The sequence below is a fragment of the Amblyomma americanum genome, chromosome 9, assembly GCF_052857255.1.
Source record: "Amblyomma americanum isolate KBUSLIRL-KWMA chromosome 9, ASM5285725v1, whole genome shotgun sequence".
In the NCBI taxonomy this organism is placed as follows: Eukaryota; Metazoa; Arthropoda; class Arachnida; order Ixodida; family Ixodidae; genus Amblyomma; species Amblyomma americanum.
In genome coordinates, this window is record NC_135505.1 from 113,581,277 (window position 1) to 113,609,052 (window position 27,776).

The 27,776-nt window shown below is 52.1% G+C and overlaps 1 protein-coding gene and 1 pseudogene across 3 annotated transcripts in view; both read right to left on the reverse strand.

The window, feature by feature from the left end:
• Positions 1–27,776, reverse strand: part of LOC144104128 (triokinase/FMN cyclase-like) — a 203,296-nt gene that overhangs the window by 61,965 nt on the left and 113,555 nt on the right. The window lies entirely within an intron of this gene.
• LOC144105377 (eukaryotic translation initiation factor 4E-1A pseudogene) lies at positions 13,076–13,897 on the reverse strand (annotated as a pseudogene).

Sequence of the window (27,776 nt, forward strand, 5' to 3'; positions counted from 1 at the left end):
GAATGAAAGAAGAAAGGAAGAAAGAGGTGCCGTAGTCGAAGGCTCCGGAATAATTTCGACCACCTGGGGATCTGAAATTCGTTTTTGGCAGTGTTGTCGGTAACGCGTTATAAGTAACGGCGTTACCGGTAACGCGTTACTTTTTTCGATATCTTAGTAACGTACTCGTTACCCATTCGGAACTGTAACGGGTAACGTACTCACGTTAACATTTTTCGGTAACGTGAGGTGTCACGTTACTAGTTACTTTTTGTTCCAGTTGTGACCCACTCTGCCCCCTTTTTTAGAAAAAAAAAGCGCAGAGCACCTAAAGTGATGTAAATAAAATGTACAGGTGGTCCTGACGACACTTGTTGGGGCTCGCATGCATGCCAGAAAACAGCTGCCCTTGACAACGGAACCAAATTAAAAAAAAAGACAGAATAGCCATAAAGCACGAAACACGTGCACGAACACGCATTCACACACTTGCCTTCACCTACCTCCCCTTCCCAAACCACTCACACACACAACACTCTACAGAGTGGAAGCATGCCGAGCATTTTGGAACATAACTTTTTTCAGAATTACTCTAAATTTGTTGAGAGTTCAGCGATGTTTTCTTTGTGAAGTTAGAATTGATGATGGAGTGTCATTTTGTGTTTAATGCCACTACCACATTCAGACGATGGCTTCATCATGTGCCACACAGTTAGAATCCAACACATGTAACTCTACAGGCAACTTTACGCCATTATAACATTGCTAAGCTCCTACACATTTGTGCAAAGTATTGTCGTTAAATCAGGATATCGCGTAAAATAGTTGTTTGGGCTAGATGTTATATGTGAAATGTGAGCTTTGTAAAATTGTTATCGTACGTTCTTAAGGTGACGAAAAATTAAAATTTATGGCCATTAAGTAACGGCAAAGTAACATGCGGTACTTGTTTTCGGTAACGGTAACGATAACGCGAGTTACCTTTTCTTGTAGGTAGCGTACGGTGGTAACGCGTTCCTTTTTTTAACGTAACGAGTAACGTATTTAGTTACTTTTTTTCGGTAACGCCTACAGCACTGGTTTTTCGATGGTGCTACAATCGCCGAGGTGCGCGGACGCGTTCACATCGGCTCTGTTTTCTACACATGATTTCGCAGCGATGGCAACTGTATTTCACCGCCAATCTTTCACCAACGGATCCGTTAAGTCGAGAGGCATCGATGGATACCCAGTTTTGAGGTGGGACACTACTCCTCGCAGAGATATTGAACTTCCAGCGCTCCGGCCACGCCGTTGCCTCGCTAGGTCTAGGCGTGTACGCCAGACGCTAGGCCTAGCCGGCGAAACAGCTGTGCGTAGCCGACGGACGCGGTGCCACGTTTACGGACTTTTTCCAACGAAGCGGCCCAAGCCGACGAACGTGACTCAAGAATGAACGTGCAAGTGATGGGGGAAGACATTTCCGCCGACGCAATTACCGAAGAAGCCGGATGGAAGACCGCCGGAGCGCGGCGTTCGAGACCCCGAGACAGCGGTGCGAATGCGACGCACGACATCGATGCAAGAACGAACGCGCCTGGCATCGGCCAGCAAGGTACGAAACCCAAGCATGTCAAAGGAAAGGTTATCAATGCAGGACGCATGCCCAGACTACCGAAGGGGAAAATCAAAATCGTGTTTCGACCAAAAGGTGGCCTCGACATCGTTAAGGTCGGCGCCCTCACGGTCACCGCCGCAATCTTCGAGGCCGCCGGCATAACGGGGTACGAAAGTACGGAAGACAGGGTCTGTCCGAACTTACACCAGAACATCGTCGTCGTCAGCACACCGAAACGAACGAATGCGAACAGCTATGCCCACATGCGGCTAATTCACACACAAGGAACATAGCACGATGTCAACGCGTACGAAATGGCACCCGATAATACAACCAAGGGAGTGATTCGTGGCATCCCCATTGAGGACAGCCACCGAGCACTGGATGAGAACATCGTAAACCCAAGAAACCCACTGTCACTGGCGGCCAACCCCATAGGCACTACGACCACGGTTGTAATTGCATTCGACGGACTCAAAGTGCCCAACCTCGTCAGGTACGGCGCAACACTCGTCCGTTGCACGTTGTATCGCAAGCAAATTGACATCTGTTACCAGTGCGGACGCTTCGGCCACCGCATGGACGTTTGCCCAAATTCCGCCAACCCTATTTGCAGGGGTTGCGGAGTTCGCAACCCAGACCAGGGACACCAATGCTCGCCAAAGTGTAACCTGTGCGGCGGCGCTCGCATCACGGCCGACAAGGCCTGCAAAGCAAGGTACAAGACTCCGTATACGTGATTCGCAGGCTACGATGGGAGCGCCAAAACGCACATGCCCAAGTGACACCGCAAGACTTCCCGCCCATCCAGCCGCACAGACCCAGATCCACATCGCGATCGCGTGGCCCGTCCCGGTCCCGCAGCCGACAAAGACACAGCCGCGTTCCGCCAAGATCGAGATCAAGGACACCAACTCCCGGAAAGAAGTTAGCTGGGCGGACACTGTCCGGGACATCGCGCGGGAGGGGGTCGTAACAGCACATGCAGTTCCAGAGCAAAAATCAAAAAGCCGATAATGGCATTTTAGAGGCACTAAGGAAAGAGAACGCGGTAATTCGCGAACAAATACAAAAGCAATACAAAACAGAACGCACAACAGTAGGTACCGGCGAGCGTTCCTGACGCGGACGCATCCGCCCTGAAGAAACGGGCGATACACCAACAGCAGCAGCACGAGAGCGGTTTCGAGAGCCAGGTGCGAGCGGAAATTACAGAAAAGAAATTGCTATGCACCATGCAAAGTACCATTGAGACCCTACATGCAACAGTCCTCGGACTCGCAAACAGGACCACTAACCTGGAAGGAAACATGCAAATAATAATGAATCACTGCGTATTCACGCAACACGGACACGCACCGGCGAGCAGTGATGCGGGACCGAGCCACCATCAAGGGCAGCCGGGTAACTTGCATCAGCATCTACATGGCCAAAGGTAATCAAGGGATAGTAATATGGCAGTGGAACTGTCGCGGCTTCGCCGACAAAAAGTCGGTTTTACAGCAACACATCAGGCACGCGACACTTAAATCGGACGTAATATTACTCTAAGAAACTCACCAACGCGGCTACTTTAACAGGCTACAAAACGCACGGCAGCAAAATCGAGGGGAGGGTTGTATGCACGCTCGTTAGGAAGCGTCTCACATTCGTTGCCCACGAACTAAGCGGCGTCCAAATGGAACACGCTCTCATCGAACTGATACCAACCAAGCAGAGGAAACAAAGTATATTCATACTGAACGTATACAGCAGCCCGTCGAAACGCCGCCAAAGCTTCCGTGCGCAGTTTCAGAAGACGCTCAAGATTGCCGGGTCCCGGACGCTGATTGCAGGCGGAGATTTCAACGCGGCAGACACGGCGTGGGGTTACGGCTACAGCACGACCAAGGGAAGACAACTCGGGCAAGATGCGCAGAAACTTCACGTTACGGATCCGGCGCACCGGACTAGAATAGGTAACTCCACTACCATGGACACAACCCCGGACCTGACGTCCGTCCGAAATGCCGGGGAGACGGCTACCACGTGGAAAAACACGTCGGCCAACCTGGGGATTGACCACATGATCGTCGAAATACACGTACACACTCCGGACATGGCGCACTGCAGTAAACAAAAATTCAAATGGACCGATAGGGAAGATTTCAGAAATAAACGAGACCAACAACAGTCTTCAGGAGATACGATCACGGACATCGAAGCCTGGACCCGCTCGCTGGTTGCAGACGCCAAAGCGTCAATCAAGACCGTCGAAACCGAGGTTGAAACAAGATGGACAGCCGCCTGGCGCATCTCATCGAGGCGAAGAACTCGGTCATGGCTAGGTGGAAGGGACAGATACTATACCGGAGACTCGGAAAGAAAATAGCGGAGATCAACCGCAACATCGAGAAGCACTGCTGAACGCTCAACCGCCAGCAATGGGAAGAGTTATGCAATGCCGTCGACGGCCACCTACACAACGGGAAAGTGGAACCTGCTCAGGTATCTGTTGGACGAAACGAAGACCAATTCCCACCAGGGGAACTGTTTCTCACGACTATTACACAAGGAGTCTAGAAGCACGGTGAAGATGCAGTGACCGTCCGGTTGCGAGCGACGTACATGCCGCACACAATTCGACCGCACAACACGGCCAATATGAGGGGGATCCGAACGCAGAACCGGATAAGGACTTTAGCGCTGAAGAGATCAGGACGGCGCTGCACAACCTCCACAGCAGATCGGCGCCGGGCCCTCACGGGGTGTCGAATCGCGCCCTGAAGAATCTCGACGACCGATCCGTGGAACAGTTAATGGCATTCATCAATGACTGCTGGCAGCACGGCAGCCTCCCGCAACAGTGGAAAACTGCGAGAATGATACTAATCCCGAAACCCGGAAAAGCGCCGAGCCTCGACAACGTTCGCCCCATATCGCTAACGTCGTGCGTCGGCAAGACCATGGAGCACGCAATGCTTAACCGCTGGCCAGCCCAATTAGAGCAGAAAGGGACATACCCACCACCCATAATAGGATTCCGCCCACAATTGTCCACGCAAGACGCAATGATACAACTGAAGCACCAGGTGCTTGACGGCACGACGAGAGGCACGTGCCAGAGCAATTCCCTGCCTCGACCTTGAAACCGCGTTCGACAAAATCGCGCACTCGGCGATCTTACACCAGGTATCGCGGCAAAACCTAGGTGTACGCACGTAGAGCTATACGTAAAATATTTCTTGACAGACAGGCGAGCTGTTTTAGTGGCAGGGGACCTCCAGCTAGAAGAGCAAACGCTGGGATCTACCGGCACCCTGCAGGGCTCCGTCATCTCGCCCACGCTCATCAACCTGGTCATGCTCGGGCTAGCAGAAAAGCTACAAGAACTTGAAGACGTCCGGCACACCACATACGCCGACGACATAACACTCTGGGTGCACGAGGGCAGCGACGGTCACATCGAAACGGCACTGCAACTAGCAATCGAGACAATAAAGGAATACCTTGTGGGTACGGGATTACGATGTTCGCCTAAAAAGTCGGAACTCCTACTCTACCGCCCTACGCAGAGGGGCAGACCACCCGGGAGTGGTGGGAATGCGGCAACGACCAGACGAAAATACGAAGAGATCAGACTACGCATGAGCAACGGAGCAGCCATCACGATAGTCAAAGAATTAGGATCCTCGGAATTTTAATCGAGGCCAACGGCGTCAACGGCGAAACGATCACTAAATTACAGCACAAGACGGCTAACGCCATGCGAATCCTCAAGAGGGTCACTAGCAGAAGAAACGGAATGAGGGAGGCGAGTGTCACACGACTCATACACTCTTTAGATACGAGCCATATTGCGTACGTCGCGGCATTCCACAACTCGTACAAAGGCGAAGAAGCATCATCCGCAGTGTGTACAAGATAGCACTGGGTCTACCCGAGTCTACCAGCACGCACCGATTGCTCCAGCTCGGGAGTAACAACACGCTTAGCGAAATCGCCGAGGCGCAGCGCACTTCACAACTAGAAGGATTAGCGGGCACGAGAGCAGGACGCCAGAACATGGAAAGTCTCGGCATCCGTTACCACGCACAACAAGGCCGGAAAGTCACCGTTCCGGACGCGATCAGACAAACGATAAGAGTCGACCCGATTCCACGGAACGTCCACCAGGAACACAACCGGGGAAGAATAGTGGCCAGGGCCAGAGCTCTCCTACACAGCCACGGAGACGAAACGGGGACAAGGTTCGTTGACGCCGCGGAATTCGCAGAACGCTCACGATTCCCGGTTGCGGTCGCCAATTCGAGCGGCAAAACGCACATAATGGCAAGTGTAGCGTGCAAGCGCCCAGAAGAAGCGGAGGAAGCGGCGGTTGCACTCGCCCTCAGGATCCGACGTGCACCACGGTTCTTGCGACTCGCGACAAACGGTCCGAAACTTCGCCAAAGGATGGATCTCACAGAGCGCGGCCCGAGTCCTGAGCAATCGACAAGTCCAGCGGGAGGTAGATTTTCAAACCAGAATTAAGTGGTTCCCTGCGCAGATGGGAGAAGTATCGAAGCCGTATCGCAACCGAAACGAGACGGTACACGCCAAGGCGCGCGAGCTCTGGAACCGCGCCGGCGACCGTCGTCCATGGGACAGCACCAAAAACCGCTTGATCAGCTGCACCGGAATTACCAAGGCCCACTGCCTGGCCCGCCGAACCTTCCCTCCGCCCAACGACAAGCTGGACAGGACGGACGCGGTGGCCCTCAGACAACTGCAGACGCTAACGCACCCCAACCTGGAACGATACCACAGGCTCTACCCCGGCACATATACCCGGCAAATATATGCAAGGTTTTCCACACGGATATCGCCACTTTTACCCACATGCTCTGGGACTGTAACAAAACCCCGCACGGTGCTAACTCCGGAACCCTCGCGCCGCGGTGGGCCGCTGCCTTGCGAAGCTCCAGCCTCGGTGACCAACCCTGGGCCGTCCAGCAGGCCCGCGAGTCGACAGCGAAGCAACGCGTCGTCGTCCCCACGTGGGAGACCTAAGGCACCGTCGGCGAAAGCTCTGCAGGACCTTGAATAATGTTGTTACCAGCCAACCAACCTGGCGATCTTTAACGTGCGCTGACAGCGCACAGTACACGGGCGCCTTAGCGTTTTGCCTCCAAAAAACGCAGCCGCCGCGGTCGGGTTCGAACCCGGGAACTCCGGATCAGTAGCCGAACCAAATGTTACGTGCTCAGCTTTTCCAGCGATTTGTTTGCTCGCTCAGAGCTCTAAAATCTTTCAATTCGGCACCTCTTTCTTCCTTTATTCTCCTATAGTCCTTTCTTTATGCCTTCCCTTATCGCGCGGCTCGTGTGTTTACAAAGACATGCGAGACAGTTACTGCGTCATTTCCTTTCCTCAAATCCGACGAATTAAATTTTCTACGAGTTAAAAAAAATGAAGGCGAGCCCCTGCCCACGAGACGTTTGTGTCTTGGAAAAGCCAGTGGGTTGTTCATTTCAAACTTCGGCTCCAAGTCAGTGCGCAGTAAATTCGGACAACCAACCATTGCAGCAAAAAATAAACATTTATTTTAAAACTTGCTTCAAAAGCAGCGCGCACAGAGACAAAAAAAAAACGGCACACACACACACGCCGGGCTGGGTCATCTCTCTTGACGGAATCATCACCATCATGTCCCAAACCTCTCGATACAAGTCCATTCGTCGTCAAATACCATGATGGGTTGATTTGCCTTCCCTTAAAGTCAGGTTCCCGTCGAGCTACCGCGCCCACGCTGCAGTGAAACTTCGTATCTAACCCTCGCCGTTGAGCCATACTTGGACTGGGTGTCAGTATGGGCATGATACGGGCGTATAGATAAAGAGGCGCACTCGAATGAGCAGATAAAGGAACAGCCGTACTGTCGATATCGGGGGCGCATACATACTTGGAGTCGCTGAGGCTAGCGCCAGTATAAGAGCGACAAGGTAATTCGATGGCAACGCCTCGTGAGGAACGAATCATCCAATATATGTGTAGAAACTGTGATGATATGCGATAACAGAGCGTGCTGATTTCTTATATTTTATTGGCGAGCCGATGCGAACGCGCCGTCGCCGACTTGCGACTGGGCGCTGCTCGGCAAGTTCACATTTAACGCGACAGCGTTAAGGAGCTCGTGTCGCAGAAAAGCCGGTGTCGTCGGCGTCGGCGGATTGATAGATTGGTTGATTGATTGGTGGAATGATTGACTGATCAATCGATGGATCGATCGATTGATTGATTAATTGATGGACTGACTGATCGATCGATCAATTGATTGATTAATTTATTGATCGATCGATAGATTTTTCCTTCCCTTATGGCGCGATCCGGTGTCCAGCGAGAAATGTGAGACAGGCGTCATTTCAATTCCTTAAAAGCAATTGTTCATTTCATTTTCCTTCCCTTACGGCCCGGTTCGGGTGTCCGCCGAGATATGAGACAGGCGTCCTTTCCTTAAATTTTCCAACGGGACACGCCTCGCGCCGAACGGGTGATGGCGTTCCCTGCACCCCTTGGCAACGCTGCGACACGCTGTCGCGTCCACTCTTGAATATGAAGCTTAAGCTTCCTCCACATTTTTTCAGTTTCGTTTTTGTAATACAAAACCAAACCTGCGTAACGTAGTATGCGTGGTAGTGGAGGGATCCGGTACTTAGTTCCGACCACGGTACTAGTACCTCCGGCAGCTTGGTTTTGGCCACAAGGTTATTTTTTAACGTGCAGCGCAGCCTCCGCGTACTCGAGATTTTCTGCATTTTGTTTGTAGCGAAGAGAAATTGGAAACTGAAAATTGGTTTTTTGGGGAAAGGAAATGGCGCAGTATCTTCCTCACATATCGGCGGACACCTAAAAACCGCGCCGTAAAGTGCGAGGTATTAGGAGGGAGTGAAAGAAGAAAGGAAAAAAGAGGTGCCGTATAGTAGAGGGCTCCGGAATAATTTCGACCATCTGGGGATCTTTAACGTGCACTGACATCGGGCGCTTTAGCGTTTCGCCTCCATCGAAACGCGGCCACCGCGGTCGGGTTCGAACCCGGGAACTGCGCATCAGTAGCCGAGCGCCCTAACCACTGAGTCACCGCGGCAGGTAGTAGAGAACAAAAGCTTTGCAATCCGGGAACATAGAACTGGAGCTGAACTACAGGATCAAGCCGGTATGCAGGCTGTTTCACCTGACTTTACACAATTTTTAAAGATACTTTTTTTTAGTTAGAAAAGCGTTTTCTTCGGCATATCATTGTTAGCAGTGTAGTACATCGGTATACAGGCGTGATAATTAGCAGGCTGGTTAACTATTACTGAATAGTTAACTTTTAAACTATTACTGTTAGGTTCCTTAATCACTGAGAGACGTGTAGCCGCGCCGTAAGTAATATCGATGTCAGTTTTTGGAACTTCAAAAACGCGGTTCATCGGCGCTGTCACCTTACATTTTCTGGCTGCATCGCGCCAAAATTCATGCGCTTTCGCGTAGCCTGCAGGCAAAGCAACCTCTCCAGTGCACGTAAATGAATGGAGAGGAACGTGACGTAAGGGATAGCCAGTAGGTAGGGGCGATCTAAAAGAATGAAAAGTAATAAGCTCCTTCCTGCACCATTTACATATAACAGGCTCAACACTTCAGGGACAAAAATTATTGTGTGAAAATAAAAACAATGAAAAATAAAGTATCCCTTTGAGAACAATTCCATATATTTATTGTTCCTGATAACAAAAAAAACAGATTATCTGGCTCTTTCTGGGTATGCTGACGTTTTGTCCGCCAACGAAAGACGCTATTATCGGCGAGAAAACTGGATTTAATAAACATTGATTGTAAAACATAAAATCTTCCCGCCACTCGATTCACACTCGCGACGTCATTACCGAAAAGAACGGGTTGGCTGCAGGCTTGTGGTTTGATATCTAGGTGTCTCTGGCATTAAACGCGAAAAATTGTTTTTTTTTCATTTAACATAAGGCTTGAAGTGAACGAGAAGGCTAGTCTTCATCCGTGCTAAAGAAATAAAAGAATTTTTGTATTTATTTGTTATTCAACGGCCTTTCGAACCCTGAAATGTAGTATAAATTAACAGCATGAAGAGGCAAACTTGACTGTAAAACACTGTTAGTTACATGACCTCAGTTTGTTCTTGCTGGCCGATGGCAGCGGCGGAACGTGCAGAAAGAAGTTGGGTCCTTAAACGAAGCAGTTAACGGTACCGATCGGATCCGAAATTGGCACCAATCCCGCACGAGCACGATCGTCATTTCACGGCCCCAACCACACTCCTGTTTCGCAGTGAAAAAAAATAGGAGCAGTTTCGTGCACGTGGTTCGTCTGAGGCGCCCTCTCGTGTTTTCGTGCGCCGCATATTGAGACGCGTACAGCGCAACAGACGCACTCGCTTTTCTAGCCTCCGCGCTGCATTCACTTCAGAGGTTGCGGGTGACATGCAACACTGTCGTGGACCGATTTTCTCTTCTGCATTTTCTTCCTATAGTCCTTAAATTATTCGCATCACGTCTCTCGCAGAGTTCTGATAGCCAACATGGAAATCGAGGCTTGCAACGGGACTCACACGTTCGTCTGTTTACGGTGGCAGGGACGTGTAATCCTTGGCACGTAGGACCTTTGAATGTTCTTCAACGCCGAGCATCCTCCACTCGGGATCGGGGTCGTCGGCACTAATTGCACCCGAAATGTTTCCCAAGATGTGATCGTAGATGGGTTGGTCTACGCATTTTGCCACTATCTGCCCAGTATAGTACGGCGTGGACACTAAAATCCTGGCTTCGCGAAGGTACCTTACTGTGCTATCTACAAGAGTGACGGCCGACGCTTCCCTTGTAAGAAAGATCCTCGTCCTTCGCCAGGCTTCTCCGAACCAAAACTGTGTTGGCTCCGCTGTCTCTAAGCACCAATATAGGGCGGTCTCCTATTTGCCCAACCACAACAAGCTTTGTTGCTTTCGACTTGTTTGTTCTACTCACCGCCTCATTTTCCAGCGGCGTTTGCTTTCCCTTCAGCTGTGGAACTTCAGGAGGCATGACAAGTTCTGCCCGAGAGTCGACAACGCATGCAACTCGGTCCTGCGTTCTGTATCGGCACTCACCCAGAGCATGACCCCTGCTCTTACAACCGTGACGCACAAACTGTCTTTTGAGCAACGCTACTAGTCCGACAGTGAACTGCATGGTGTCCCACCTTGCCGCAGAGAAAACACCTTAGTGGCGCCTTAGATGCAGCGCCATATGCTCTTGGTCTTGCCGCATCTGTCTCTGGGACCTTTTGTGTTTCCTCCCTTGCCTTAAATTTCTTAGCCCTTGAGCCTCGAGAAATTGGTCTGCAGTGTCGGCAAACTCTTCTAGTGAACACAACTTTCTATTAGGAATAGCGCTAGCTTTGAGCTGCAACACGTTAAAAAATGTTCTGTCACCAGCTTGTCACGCACCCCTTCAAAAGTCTTTTCTGTGCTTGACATATCAAGCCACCTATCAAAATAGTTGGTCAGCCTGCAGGAAAACTGATTCGCGGTTTCAGAATCCTCAGGTGTCGCGGTGCGAAATCTCTCACGAAAACCCTCTGCCATAAGCCTGAATCTTTGGAGGAGTGCCTTCTTGACATTCTCATAGTCCATGGATTCAGCAGCAGGAATCCATCCAAACACATTCAGAGCCTCCACGACAAAACACATGCTCAATGCCGTGGCCCATTCACTGCGCTCGCGGCCTTACCCCAAAGCTAACCGCTTGAATCGTTGCAGATATGCGTCCAGATCAACTCTTTTGTCAGCAAAAGGAGCCATCAGCTTTCTTGGACAAACTCTGGCCAGTCTAGGAGATTCCGTGCCCGTTAAAGAAGGATGATCATTGTATCCTCCCGCGATATGCGCCTGTTTCCACAAAAGAAACTCCTTCTCCCGTTCTATCATTTTCTCCTGTTCTGCTTCGCGAGCTCTTCTTGCCTCCCGCTCTTCGGCTACGCGAGCGTCTACGCGTGCTTGCGCCCTTTCCTCTCCGCCTTTTTGCCCTTTCGTTCTCCTTGTCACAGAGACGCATCGCCTCTTCCTTGCTTAAACCTAGCTTGAGCGCGAGTTCTAACGTTTTTTTCCAAATTCATACTTTCTACCATCAAGAAACCGGAAAGATCCCAGACAAAGCAAAGGGAAACAAGGGAAATGAATCCTGGCACAGGTTCGCCACGGATCTCCCCGGATAACACTCGAACCGAAAGAATGGACTAGGCGACAGGTGTGCCCACGCAGACGCACCTTTAATACACCATAAGTGACACACATACTAACACACAAAACAAAAATAACACAAAGCAGAGACTATAAATACACACGACCCGGAAACACTGCTACTAGCGTCTACTACTAGCGTTCCGAAAGAATTGACTAGGCGACAGGTGAACACACACAGACACACCTTTAATACACCCTAAGTGACACACACACTAGAACACAAAACTAACAAAACTAACACAAAACACAGACTATAAATACACACGACCCGGGAACACTGCTACCAGCGTCTACTACTAGCGTTCTACTGCTAGCGGTTGGCGTTCGTGCTCACAGTTGGTTTGGTACGGTTGCGGCGTTGTATGGGTCCAGTAGCCGGCGTCGATATGGCGTTCGACGTGCTCAGGCCGGCGTCGTTGGCTACGTCGCACAAGCTTCGTCCTCTGCTTCTCTCCTCCACCAATCATATCTTCCCACCTCACCGAACGCTTCTTTTTCTTCAACCTCTAGTTTTCGGTTAATCCACGTCATCCTTATCGCCAACCTCGTATTCTTCTTCAAAACTCTTTCGATCATAATTTAATTTAGGCTCCCTATTATAAATGACAGTTACTGCGTCATTTGCTTACCTCAAAACCAATTTCAATTAAATGATCCCGACCACGGCGGCAGCGTTTCGATGGAGGCGAAACGCAAAGGCGCCCGTGTGCTGTGCCATGTCAGTGCACGTTAAAGATCCCTAGGTGGTCGAAATTATTCCGAAGCCCTCCACTACGGCACCTCCTACTTCCTTTCTTCTCCCAGTCTCTCCTTTATCCCTTCCCTTACGACACGGTTCCGGCGCCCGCCGAGATGTGACAAATACTGCGGCATTTCCTCCCCCTCCCAATAAAAAACAATTAAAAACCAATTAATTTTCTTACGAGTTAAAAACAAAAAAAAATCAAACCGCTGAAGGCGAGCCCCTGCCCGCGAGACGTTTGTGCCTTGGGAAAGCCAGTCGGTTGTTATGTTAAAACTTCGGCGCCAAATCGCAGCGCCGAAGATTCGCACAACCAATCACTCAAGCAAAAACTGAAATAAAATTTTATTGTAATTTTTTTCCAACAGCAGCACACATAGACAAGCGAAAAAAAGAAACGGCACAAATATACACGCACCGGGCTGGGTCATATCTCTTGAAGGAATCTTCACATTCTCCATGCCTCAGTACTCCGGATACAAGTCCATTCGGCGTCAGAATACCGTCATGGGTTGATGTGCGTTCCTTTAAAGTCACGTTCCCGTTGAGCTGCTGGTCCCAATCTGCACTCAAACTTCATATCTAACCCTCGCCGTGGAGCCGTGCTTGGACTGGGTGTCAGCATGGGCATGATACTGGACGATGTACCGTGGATGCAGATTCATCCTTTCCTTCAGAGTCTTCCCAATCTTCACGTTTCCGTCGACTCTGCTAACGTCGGCAGTCCACACAGAAATCTTGTCAATCTTGTTCCGGATCTGGACGACAGCACCGCACACGTCATCACTGAACTCGCCGAAGCCTTCCCCTATCAGGCACAGCAGAACTTCGAGCCAGTAGTCATCCAAGACTGTTGACCCCTCGTTCTTGCTCATGTTGAAGAGCCACCGACCGCCTTGCTTGTTGCGGGGGTCTTCCCACATGGGCTTGATGGCGGTCTTGAAAAGCGAGTAGTCGCAGCCGGAAGGAAGTTTGCTGGGAAATTCGAGGTGGTTGTAGAGGGCCCAGAAGTCCTCGACTGTGTCGAACGATGAGATCTCCAGAAGGTTCTCCTCCCAGCTGCGGCTTTTGTCGTTCCTGTAGAACCAGAGGCTCCAGCGATGTTCGAGTGGGTGTTTCAACGGCCTGCTGAGCGACGCGCTTGTGCGATCCAGCTGGGACTGCTCACGATCATTCGAGTCGCCCTCGAGTTGCTTGCCTTCAGCCGCCATACTCGGCAAAACTCGCAGGCAGCTTTACGTGGCTCGGCGTATAGCAAACGATCACCGAACTAACACGTGGCACTCACTGCGAATCTCTCGCCGGTATCACCAGAACTGCGAACGCTGCGAACGTGAGGCGACTCGCGAGGGCATAGGAAAACGGCGGTGTCCGAAATCTGGCGCTCCGATTGGCAGAAAAAGGCGGAACGCGGATGAGCTGGCCCAATGAGAGGCCCAGGAGCGCTCATGCGCCGGTCACGCGACTCTCACGCCACTTACAGCGGTCAAACGAACTACTGAGAGCCGCTAAATATCGTAGTGGAAATGCTGAAAATGTGAGCTCATTTTCATAGTTTTATTTTCTTTTTCTGTATTGAAATGTACGTTTTATGCGCGCGATGTGTGCCTCCCTGCGAGAATCTGCAGCATGGAGGAAGAGAAATAATCTGCAATTTCACCAGCGCTGCGACTAGGAACAAGAACAGAGAAGGAAGACAAGGACAAGCGCTTGTCCTTGTCTTCCTTCTCTGTTCTTGTTCCTAGTCGCAGCGCTGGTGAAATTGTGAATATGTACCAACTAGCTCAAACCACCATTTTGCTACAGTTCAAATAATCTGCATATTTTCAATTTTTCACAGGGTGGACCCAGAGAGCCATGCACCCTTCCTTTCCTTGAAATCATTGGAGTCTATAGAACATTATCATCGCCAACGAACACAATGAATGCCAATGAACACAATGAACGCCGATGGTCTACAGGGGAAAGGAAATGGCACAGTATCTGCCTCACATGTCGGCTGACACCTGTGCCGCGCTGCAAGGGAAGGGATAAAGGAGGGAATGAAAGAAGGAAGAAAGAAAGAGGTGCCGTAGTCGAGGGCTCCGGGATGATTTCGACCACCTGGGGATCTGAAATTGGTTTTGGTCAGTGTTGTCGGTAACGCGTTACAAGTAACGGCGTTACCGGTAACGCGTTACTTTTTTCGATAACTTACTAAAGTTCTCGTTACCAATTCGTAACTGCAAAGGGTAACGTACTTACGTTAACATTTTTCGGTAACGTGAGGTGTCACGTTACTAGTTACTTTTTGTTCCAGTTGTGACCCACTCCGCCCTCTTTTTTAGAAAAAAAAAAGCGCAGAGCACCTAAAGTGGTGTTGTAAATAAACAAAATGTACAGGTGCTCTCGACGACCCATGTTTGGGCTCGCATGCATGCCAGAAAACAGCTGCCCTTGACAACGCACCCAACTAAAAAAAAAGGATAGCCATAAAGCACGAAACACCTGATCGAACACGCATTCACACACTTGCCTCCGCTTCCCAAACCACTCACACACACAACTCTCTACAGAGTGGAAGCATGCCGAGCATTTTGGAACATCACATTTTTGATAATTACTCTAAAATTGTTGAGTTCAGCGATGTTTTCTTTGTGAAGTTAGAATTGATGATGGAGTGTCATTTTGTGTTTAATGCCACATTCAGAAGATGGCTTCATCATGTGCCACGCAGTTAGAATCCAACACATGTAACTCTACAGGCAACTTTACGCCACTGTAACATTGCTAAGCTCCTGCAGATTTGTGCAAAGTATTCTCGTCAAATCAGAATATCGCCTACAATAGTTATTTGGGCTAGACGTTATATATTAAATGTGAGCTTTGTAAAATTGTTATCGTACGTTCTTAAGGTGAAGAAAAATTAAAATTTATGGCCATTGAGTAAGGGCAAATTAACATGCGGTACTTGTTTTCGGTAACGGTAACGATAACGCGAGTTACCTTTTCTTGTAGGTAGCGTAGGGTGGTAACGCGTTCCTTTTTTTAACGTAACGAGTAACGTATTTAGTTACTTTTTTTCGGTAACGCCTACAACACTGGTTTTTCGATGGTGCTACAATCGCCGAGGTGCGCGGACGCGTTCACATCGGCTCTGTCTTCTACACATGATTTTGCAGCGATGGCAACTGTATTTCACCGCCAATCTTTCACCAACGGATCCGTTAAGTCGAGAGGCATCGATGGATACCCAGTTCTGAGGTGGGACACAACTCCTCGCAGAGATATTGAACTTCCAGCGCTCCGGCCACGCCGTAGCCTCGCTAGGCCTAGGCGTGTACGCCAGACGCTAGGCCTAGCCGGCGAAACAGCTGTGCGTTGCCGACGGACGCGGTGCCACGTTTACGGACTCTTTCCAACGAAGCGGCCCAAGCCGACGAACGTGACTCAAGAATGAACGTGCAAGTGATGGGGGAAGACATTTCCGCCGACGCAATTACCGAAGAAGCCGGATGGAAGACCGCCGGAGCGCGGCGTTCGAGACCCCGAGACCGCGGTGCGAATTCGACGCACGACATCGATGCAAGAACGAACGCGCCTGGCATCGGCCAGCAAGGTACGAAACCCAAGCATGTCAAAGGAAAGGTTATTAATGCGGGACGCATGCCCAGACTACCGAAGGGGGAAATCAAAATCATGTTTCGACCAAAAGGTGGCCTCGACATCGTTAAGGTCGGCGCCCTGACGGTCACCGCCGCAATCTTCGAGGCCGCCGGCATAACGGGGTACGAAAGTACGGAAGACAGGGTCTGTCCGAACATACACCAGAACATCGTCGTCGTCAGCACACCGAAACGAACGAACGCGGACAGCTATGCCCAAATGCGGCTAATTCACACACAAGGAACATCGCACGATGTCAGCGCGTACGAAATGGCACCCGATAATACAACCAAGGGAGTGATTCGTGGCATCCCCATTGAGGACAGACACCGAGCACTGGATGAGAACATCGTAAACCCAAGAAACCCACTGTCACTGGCGGCCAACTGCATAGGCACTACGACCACGGTTGTAATTGCATTCGACGGACTCAAAGTGCCCAACCTCGTCAGGTATGGCGCAACACTCGTCCGTTGCACGTTGTATCGCAAGCAAATTGACATCTGTTACCAGTGCGGACGCTTCGGCTATCGCATGGACGTTTGCCCAAATTCCGCCAACCCTATTTGCAGGGGTTGCGGAGTTCGCAACCCAGACCAGGGACACCAATGCTCGCCAAAGTGTAACCTGTGCGGCGGCGCTCGCATGACGGCCGACAAGGCTTGCAAAGCAAGGTACAAGACTCCGTATACGTGATTCGCAGGCGACGATGGGAGCGCCAAAACGCACATGCCCAAGTCACTCAGCAAGACTTCCCGCCCATCCAGCCGCACAGACCCAGATCCACATCGCGATCGCGTGGCCCGTCCCGGTCCCGAAGCCGGCAAAGACACAGCCGCGTTCCGACAAGATCGAGATCAAGGACACCAACTCCCGGAGAGAAGATAGCTGGGCGGACACTGTCCGGGGCATCGCGCGGGAGGGGGTCGTAACAGCACATGCAGTCCCAGAGCAAAAATCAAAAAGCCGATAATGGCATTTTAGAGGCACAAAGGAAAGATAACGCGGTAATTCGCGAACAAATACAAAAGCAATGCGAGAGATGCGAGAACTCAGACGCGAGCGCGTCGTGGTGGAACAAAGCAAACAGAACGCACAACAGTAGGTACCGGCGAGCGTTCCTGAAGCGGACGCATCCGCCCTGAAGAAACGGGCGATACACCAACAGCAGCAGCACGAGAACGGTTTCGAGAGCCAGGTGCGACCGGAAATTACAGACATCAAGAAAATGCTATGCACCATGCAAAGTACCATTGAGACCCTACACGCAACAGTCCTCGGACTCGCAAACAGGACCACTAACCTCGAAGGAAACATGCAAATAATAATGAATCACTCCGTATTCACACAACACGGACACGCACCGGCAAGCAGTGATGCGGGACCAAGCCACCATCAAGGGCAGCCGGGTAACTTGCATCAGCATCTACATGGCCAACGATAATCAAGGGATAGTAATATGGCGGTGGAATTGCCGCGGCTTCACCGGCAAAAAGGCGGTGGAACTGCCGCGGGTTCGCCGGTAAAAAGGCGGTTTTACAGCAACACATAAAGCACGCAACACGTAAACCGGACGTAATATTACTCCAAGATACACTCAGCAACGCGGCTATCTTAACAGGCTACAAAACGCACGGCAGCAAAATCGAGGGGAGGGGTGCATGCACGCTCGTTAGGAAGCGTCTCACATTCGTTGCCCACGAACTAAGCGGCGTCCAAATGGAACACGCTCTCATCGAACTGATACCCACCAAGCAGAGGAAACAAAGCATATTCATACTGAATGCATACAGCAGCCCGTCGAAACTCCGCCAACGCTTCCGTGCGGTGTTTCAGAAGACGCTCAAGATTGCCGGGTCCCGGACGCTGATTGCAGGGGGAGGTTTCAACGCGGCAGACACGGCAGGGGGTTACGGCTACAGCACGACCAAGGGAAGACAACTCGGGCAAGATGCGCAGGAACTCCACGTTAGTTACGGATACGGCGCACGCGACTAGAAAAAGGTAACTCCACTACCATGGACACAACCCCGCACCTGACGTTCGTCCGAAATGCCGGGGAGACGGCTACCACGTGGCAGAACACGTCAACCGACCTGGGGAGCGACCACATGATCGTCGAAATACACGTACACAATCCGGACAAGGCGCACGGCAGTAAACAAAAATTCAAATGGACCGATTGGGAAGATTTCAGAAAGAAACGAGACCAACAACAGTCTTTAGGAGATACGATCACGGACATCGAAGCCTGGACCCGCTCGCTGGTTGCAGACGCCCAAGCGTCAACCAAGACCGTCGAAACCGAGGTTGAAACTGACAAGATGGACAGCCGCCTGGCGCATCTCATCGAGGCGAAGAACTCGGTCATGGCTAGGTGGAAGGGACAGATACTAAATCGGAGACTCAGAAAGAAAATAGCGGAGATCAACCGCAACATCGAGAAGCACTGCCGAACGCTCAATCGCCAGCAATGGGACGAGTTATGTAATGCTGTCGACGGTCAACTACACAACGGGAAATCGTGGAACCTGCTCAGGTATCTGTTGGACGAAAGGAAGACCAAGTCACACCAGAGGAACTGTTTCTTGCGTCTGTTACACAAGGAGCTCGAGAAGCACAGTGAAGATGCAGTGACCATCCGGTTAATACGAGCGAAGTATTGCCGCACACTTCGACCGCACAACACGGCCCATATGAGGGAAATCCGAACGCAGAACTTTATAAGGACTTTAGCGCAGAAGAGATCAGGACGGCGCTGCACAACCTCCACAGCAGATGGGCGCCAGGCCCCGACGGGGTGTCGAATCGCGCCCTAAAGAATCTCGACGACTGATCCGTGGCAGTTAACGGCATTCATCAATGACTGCTGGCAGCGCGGCAGCCTCCCGCAACAGTGGAAAACTGCGATAATGATACTAATCCCGAAACTCGGAAAAGCGCCGAGCCTCGACAACCTTCGCCCCATATCGCTAACGTCGTGCGTCGCAAGACAATGGAGAAGGCACTGCTTAACCGCTGGCCAGCCCACTTAGAGCAGAAAGGGGCATACCCACCACCCATAATAGGATTCCGCCCACAATTGTCCACGCAAGACGCAATGATACAACTGAAGCACCAGGTGCTTGACGGCACGACGAGAGGCACGTGCCAGAGCAATTCTCGGCCTCGACCTTGAAACCGCGTTCGACAGAATCGCTCACTCGGCGATCTTACACCAGGTATCGCGGAAAAACCTAGGTGTACACACGTACAACTATATGTAAAAGATTTCTTGACAGACAGGCGAGCTGTTTTAGTGACAGGGGACCTCCAGCTAGAAGAGCAAACGCAGGGAAGTACCGGCACCCCCAAGGGCTCCGTCATCTCGCCCATGCTCTTCAACCTCGTCATGATCGGGCTAGCAGAAAAGCTACAAGACCTCGAAGACGTCCGGCACACCACATACGCCGACGACATAACCCTCTGGGTGCACGAAGGCAGCGACGGTCACATCGAAACGGCACTGCAACTAGCAATCGAGACAATAGAGGAATACCTTGTGGGTACGGGATTACGATGTTCGCCTACAAAGTCGGAACTCCTACTCTACCGCCCTACGCAGATGGGCAGACCACCTGGGTGTGGTCGGAATGCGGCAACGACCAGACGAGAATACGAAGAGATCAGACTACGCACGAGCAACGGAGAAACCATCGCGATAGTGCACAGAATTAGGGTCCTTGGCATGGTAATCGAGGCCAACCGCGTCAATGGCGAAACGATCACTAAATTAAACCACAAGACGGCTAACGCCATGCGAATACTCAAGAGGGTCACTAGCAGAAGAAACGGAATGAGGGAGGCGAGTTTCACACGACTCATACACTTTTTAGTCATGAGCCATATTGCGTACGTCGCGGCATTCCACAACTCGTACTAGGGCGAAGCAGCATCATCCGCAGTGTGTACAAGATAGCACTGGGTCTACCCGGGTCCGCCAGCACGCACCGATTGCTCCAGCTCGGGCTTCACAACACGCTTAGCGAAATCGCCGAGGCGCAGCGCACTTTACAACTAGAAAGATTAGCGGGCACGAGACTGCAGGACGACAGATCATGGAAAGTCTCGGCATTCGTTACCACGCACAACAAGCCCAGAAAGTCACCGTTCCGGACACGATCAGACAAACGATTAGAGTAGACCCAATTCCACGGAACGCCCACCCTGAACACAACCGGGGAAGAAGAGTGGCCAGGGCCAGAGCTCTCCTACACAGCCACAAAGACGAAACGGGGACAAGGTTCGTTGACGCCGCGGAATACGCAGAACGCTCGTGATTCGCGGTTGCGGTCGCCGATTCGAGTGGCAAAACGCGCATAACGGCAAGTGTAGCGTGCGAGCGCGCAGAAGAAGCGGAGGAAGCGGCAGTGGCACTCGCCCTCACGGATCCGACGTGCACCACTGTTCTTGTGACTCACGACAAGCGGTCCGAAACTTCGCCAAAGAATGGATCTCACAGAGCGCGGCCTGAGTCCTGAGCAATCGACAAGTCCAGCGGGAGGTAGATTTTCAAACCAGAATTCAGTGGTTCCCTGCGCAGATGGGAGAAGTATCGAAGCCATATCGCAACCGAAACATGACGGCACACGCCATGGCGCGCGAGCTCGCGAATCGCGCCGGCGACCGTCGTCAATGGGACAGCACCAAAGACCGCTTCACCAGATACAACGAAATTACCAAGGCCCTCTGCATGGCCCACCGAACCTTCCCTCCGCCCAGCGACAAGCTGGACAGGGCGGACGCGGTGGCACTCGGACAACTGCAGACGCTCACGCACCCCAACCTGGACCCATAGCACAGGCCTGTACCTGGAACAATACCCCAACCTGGAACGATACCCCGGCACATACCCGGCAAATATATGCAAGGTCTTCCACACGGATATTGCCACTTTAACCCACATGCTCTGGGATTGTAACAAAAACCCGCACGGTGCTAACTCCGGAACCCTCCCGCCGCGGTGGGCCGCTGCCTTGCGCAGCCCCAGCCTCGGTGACCAACTCTGGGCCGTCGAGCAGGCCCGCGAGGCGACGGCGAGGCAACACCTCGACGCCCCCACGTGGGAGACCTAAGGCCGCGTCGTCGAAAGCTCTGCATGACCTTAAACAAAGTTGTTACGAACCAACCAACATGGGGATCTTTAACGTTCACTGACATCGCACAGCACACGGGCGTCTTAGCGTTTTTCCTCCATAAAAACGCAGCTGCCGCGGTAGAGTTCGAACCCAAGAACTCCGGATCAGTATCCGAACGAAATGTTACGTGCTCAGCTTTTCCAGCGATTTGTTTGCTCGCTCAGAGCTCTAAAATCTTTCAATTCGGCACCTGTTTCTTCCTTTATTCTCCTATAGTCCTTTCTTTATGCCTTCCCTTATCGCGATGTTGCCAAGGCATTCGACAACGTCATCCATGAAGCGATTCTTCAACAACTTCAAGCTCTCGGTGTCGGACATCGCATGTATGCGTACATCCGAAACTTTCTCACCGACCGCACAGTGCAACTTAAAGCCGGCACGGGAGATCCTTCCATCATCTATCCGGGAAACCGTGGCACGCCGCAAGGCGCCGTACTTTCGCCGATGCTTTTTAACGTCGCACTGATAGGCCTGCCGAAGCTACTGGCCGACACCCCCCACCTGCATCACAGCATTTATGCTGACGACCTCACACTTTGGATCACGCGCGGCAGTGACGGCCAGATTGAAGAGACTTTACAGACCGCGATCGAACGGATCGGAGATTATCTAAGTACAGTTGGCCTCACGTGCTCGGCGACAAAGTCCGAGTATATCATCATTCCTTCCCCGGGACGACGCCCTTCAAAGATACTTCCGGACATCAACCTCCAGGTGCAAGGAAACCCGATTCCTCGAACAGACAACATCAGGATCCTGGGCTTGCATCTACAGGCCAACGGCAGCAACAACATCACGATCCAACGCATCGACCAGTCGGTTGTGCAGATCGGACGCCTTCTTAAGCGAATCTCCAACAAGCATCATGGCATGCGAGAGTCCAACCTCCTGCGCCTCGTTCAAGCTTTCGTCTGCTCCCGCATCACCTACTCTGGACCCTACTTACGTCTCACTCGTGCCGAAAGCGAACGGCTAGACGCGTCACTTCGAAAAGCATACAAGACGGCCCTAGGTCTTCCCATGTCCACAGCTACCCATAAGCTCATGGCTCTCGGAATCTCCAATACCGTGAGCGAACTGATCGAAGCAACCCTCACCGCCCAGTATGAGCGGCTCTCACTCACACACGCTGGCCGAGCGGTACTGCAGCAAGTTGGGATCTCCCCGCCGAGATCGGCCCCAAGTTACGCTGAACTTACATCGGAATATCGCCTAAATCTCCGCATTCCTCCCATTCCCAAACGGATGCACCCGGAACACCACGCCGAGAGACGGGCCGACCGGGCTCGTCAGTTCGAGAAACGCTTCAGCGGACGTCCGGACGTAACGTATACGGACGCCTCTTACCATCCATCGAGGCCAGCGATGGTGGCGGTAGCTCTCGCCCCTCACCGCAGCTGGTACACAGCCTGCAGCATTCGCAATGCAGAAACAGTCACCGCAGCTGAGGAGGTTGCCATTGCGCTCGCGCTAGCCGACCCTAATACCAAAGTCGTCATCAGTGACTCTCAACAGGCTATTCGCAATTACGATGCTGGCCGTATCTCTTGCCAGGCGTTACACATTCTACGTTCTACAGCACCCTCTTCCACATCTCGCTTACTTCTTTGGGCTCCAGCCCACGAGTCGCTCAGCGGAAACGCCCAGGCACACACTCTCGCTCGAGATCTCAGCTGCCGAGCCGAGAGTATGATCAGCCACCCTGCTTCCGCTGACACTAATATCCCACGCGCTTCTCTACTCACCACTTACACGGACATACTCCAGCACTACCGACTCCAAAGGTGCACATATCCTCCCGCACACCGCGATCTAACAAGACGCGAGGCCGTCCAATGGCGCAAACTACAAACTGGCAGCTTCCCACACCCCCTCTTATACAGCAGGATCTTTCCGGAACAGATAGCCCCCATGTGTAAACACTGCTCAACTCCGGCCACACTCATACACATGGTGTGGACTTGTACACATTACAACAGAGACAACGCAAACACCCCAGAGACGTGGGAGTCTCTCCTGTGTACTTCCAAGCCAGCAGAACAACGCTGGCTTATCCAGCGCGCGGTGGAGGCCGCGGCATCCCAAAGGATCCCCGCCGACCTCCTCTAAGTCAGCGCAACCGGTCCTTTGACTGGTCCCCTGTTTTTGGGCGCAATAAAAGAGTTTACCTACCTACCCTTATCGCGCGGCTCGTGTGTTCACACAGACATGCGAGACAGTTACTGCGTCATTTCCTTTCCTCAAATCCAACGAATTAAATTTTCTACGAGTTAAAAAAAATGAAGGCGGGCCCATGCCCACGAGAAGTTTGTGTCTTGGAATAGCCAGTGGGTTAATCATTTCAAACTTCGGCTCCAAGTCAGTGCGCAGTAAATTCGGACAACCAACCATTCCAGCAAAAAGTAAACCTTTATTTTAAAACTTTCTTCAAAAGCAGCACACACTGAGAAGACAAACGGCACACACACACACGCCGGGCTGGGTCATCTCTCTTGACGGAATCTTCACCTTCTCCATGTCCCAAAACTCTCGATACAAGCCCATTCGGCGTCAAATACAGTGATGGGTTGATGTGCCTTTCTTTAAAGTCAGGTTCCCGTCGAGCTACCGCGCCCAAGCTGCAGTCAAACTTGGTATCTAACCCTCGCCGTTGAGCCATACTTGGACTGGGTGTCAGTATGGGCATGATACGGGCGTATAGATAAACAGACGCACTCGAATGAACAGATAAAGGAATAGCCGGACTGTCGATCTCGGGGGCGCATACATACTTGGAGTCGCTGAGGCAAGCGCCAGTATAAGAGCGACAAGGTAAATCGAGGGCAACGCCTCGGTGAGGAACGAATCGTCCAATATATGTGTAGAAATTGAGATGATATGCGATAACAGAGCGTGCTGATTTTTTATATTTTATTGGCGAGCTGATGTGAACGCGCCGTCGCCGACTTGCGAATGGGCGCTGCTCGGCAAGTTCACTTTTAACGCGACAGCGTTAAGGAGCTCGTGTCGCAGAAAAGCCGGTGTCGTCGGCGCTAGGCCTAGCCGGCGAAACAGCTGTGCGTCGCCGACGGACGCGGTGCCACGTTTACGGACTCTTTCCAACGAAGCGGCCCAAGCCGATGAACGTGACTCAAGAATGAACGTGCAAGTGATGGGGGAGGACATTTCCGCCGACGCAATTACCGAAGAAGCCGGATGGCAGACCGCCGAAGCGCGGCGTTCGAGACCCCGAGACCGCGGTGCGAATTCGACGCACGACATCGATGCAAGAACGAACGCGCCTGGCATCGGCCAGCAAGGTACGAAACCCAAGCACGTCAAAGGAAAGGTTATCAATGCGGGACGCATGCCCAGACTACCGAAGGGGGAAATCAAAATCATGTTTCGACCAAAAGGTGGCCTCGACATCGTTAAGGTCGGCGCCCTGACGGTCACCGCCACAATCTTCGAGGCCGCCGGCATAACGGGGTACGAAAGTACTGAAGACAGGGTCTGTCCGAACTTACACCAGAACATCGTCGTCGTCAGCACACCGAAACGAACGAACGCGGACAGCTATGCCCAAATGCGGCTAATTCACACACAAGGAACATCGCACGATGTCAACGCGTACGAAATGGCACCCGATAATACAACCAAGGGAGTGATTCGTGGCATCCCCATTGAGGACAGACACCGAGCACTGGATGAGAACATCGTAAACCCAAGAAACCCACTGTCACTGGCGGCCAACCGCATAGGGACTACGACCACGGTTGTAATTGCATTCGACGGACTCAAAGTGCCCAACTTCGTCAGGTACGGCGCAACACTCGTCCGTTGCACGTTGTATCGCAAGCAAATTGACATCTGTTACCAGTGCGGACGCTTCGGCTACCGCATGGACGTTTGCCCAAATTCCGACAACCCTATTTGCAGGGGTTGCGGAGTTCGCAACCCAGACCAGAGACACCAATGCTCGCCAAAGTGTAACCTGTGCGGCGGCGCTCGCATGACGGCCGACAAGGCCTGCAAAGCCAGGTACAAGACTCCGTATACGTGATTCGCAGGCGACGATGGGAGCGCCAAAACGCACATGCCCAAGTGACAAAGCAAGACTTCCCGCCCATCCAGCCGCACAGACCCAGATCCACATCGCGATCGCGTGGCCCGTCCCGGTCCCGCAGCCGGCAAAGACACAGCCGCGTTCCGACAAGATCGAGATCAAGGACACGAACTCCCGGAGAGAAGTTAGCTGGGCGGACACTGTCCGGGGCATCGCGCGGGAGGGGGTCGTAACAGCACATGCAGTCCCAGAGCAAAAATCAAAAAGCCGATAATGGCATTTTAGAGGCACTAAGGGAAGAGAACGCGGTAATTCGGGAACAAATACAAAAGCAATGCGAGAGATGCGAGAACTCAGACGCGAGCGCGTCGTGGTGGAACAAAGCAAACAGAACGCACAACAATAGGTACCGGCGAGCGTTCCTGAAGCGGACGCATCCGCCCTGAAGAAACGGGCGATACACCAACAGCAGCAGCACGAGAACGGTTTCGGGAGCCAGGTGCGAGCGGAAATTACAGAAAAGAAATTGCGATGCACCATGCAAAGTACCATTGAGACCCTACATGCAACAGTCCTCGGACTCGCAAACAGGACCACTAACCTCGAAGGAAACATGCAAATAATAATGAATCACTGCGTATTCACGCAACACGGACACGCACCGGCGAGCAGTGATGCGGGACCGAGCCACCATCAAGGGCAGCCGGGTAACTTGCATCAGCATCTACATGGCCAAAGATAATCAAGGGATAGTAATATGGCAGTGGAACTGTCGCGGCTTCGCCGTCATAAAGGCGGTGGAACTTCCGCGGCTTTGCCCGCAAAAAGGCGGTTTTACAGCAACACATCAGGCACGCAACACGTAAACCGGACGTAATATTACTCCAAGAAACACCAACGCGGCTACCTTAACAGACTACAAAACGCACGGCAGCAAAATCGAGGGGAGGGGTGTATGCACGCTCGTTAGGAAGCGTCTCACATTCGTTGACCGCGAACTAAGCGGCGTCCAGATGGAACACGCTCTCATCGAACTGATACCCACCAAGCAGAGGAAACAAAGCATATTCATACTGAACGTATACAGCAGCCCGTCGAAACACCGCCAACGCTTCCGTGCGCTGTTTCAGAAGACGCTCAAGATTGCCGGGCTCCGGACGCTGATTGCGGGGGGAGATTTCAACGCGGCAGACGCGGCTTGGGGTTACGGCTACAGCACGACCAAGGGAAGACAACTCGGGCAAGATGCGCAGGAACTCCACGTTACTTACGGATCCGGAGCACCCGACTAGAATAGGTAACTCCACTACCAAGGACACAACCCCGGACCTGACGTTCGTCCGAAATGCCGGGACGACGGCCACGACGTGGAAAAAGACGTCGACCACGTGGAAAAACACGTCGGCCGACCTGGGGAGCGACCACATGATCGTCGAAATACACACAGACTATGGACAAGGCGCAGGGCAGTAAGCGAAATTTCAAATGGACCGATTGGGACTGAATTCAGAAAGAAACGAGACCAACAACAGTCTTCAGGAGATACGATCACGGACATCGAAGCCTGGACCCGCTCGCTGGTTGCAGACGCCCAAGCGTCAACCAAGACCGTCGAAACCGAGGTTGAAACTGAGAAGATGGACAGCCGCCTGGCGCATCTCATCGAGGCGAAGAACTCGGTCATGGCTAGGTGGAAGGGACAGAGAGTCAATCGGAGACTCAGAAAGAAAATAGCGGAGATCAACCGCAACATCGAGGAGCGCTGCCGAACGCTCAACCGCCAGCAATGGGACGAGTTATGCAATGCAGTCGACGGCCAAATACACAACGGGAAATCGTGGAACCTACTCAGGTATCTGTTGGACGAAACGAAGACCAAGTCCCGCCAGAGGAACTGCCTCTCGCGTCTATTACACAAGGAGTCGAGACCCACGTACGGTGAAGATGCAGTGACCGTCCGGTTACGAGCGACGTACTGGCCGCACACTTCGACCGCACAACACGGCCCATATCAGGGGGATCCGAACGCAGAACTGAATAAGGACTTTAGCGCAAAAGAGATCAGGACGGTGCTGCACAACCTCCACAGCAGATCGGCGCCGGACCGTGACGGGGTGTCGAATCGCGTCCTGAAGAATCTCGACGACCGATCCTTGGAACAGTGAATGGCATCCATCAATGGCTGCTGGAAGCGCGGCAGCCTCCCGCAACAGTGGAAAACTGCGAGAATGATACTAATCCCAAAACCCGGAAAATCGCCGAGCCTCGACAACCTTCGCCCCATATCGCTAACGTCGTGCGTCGGCAAGACCATGGAGCACGCACTGCTTAACCGCTGGCAT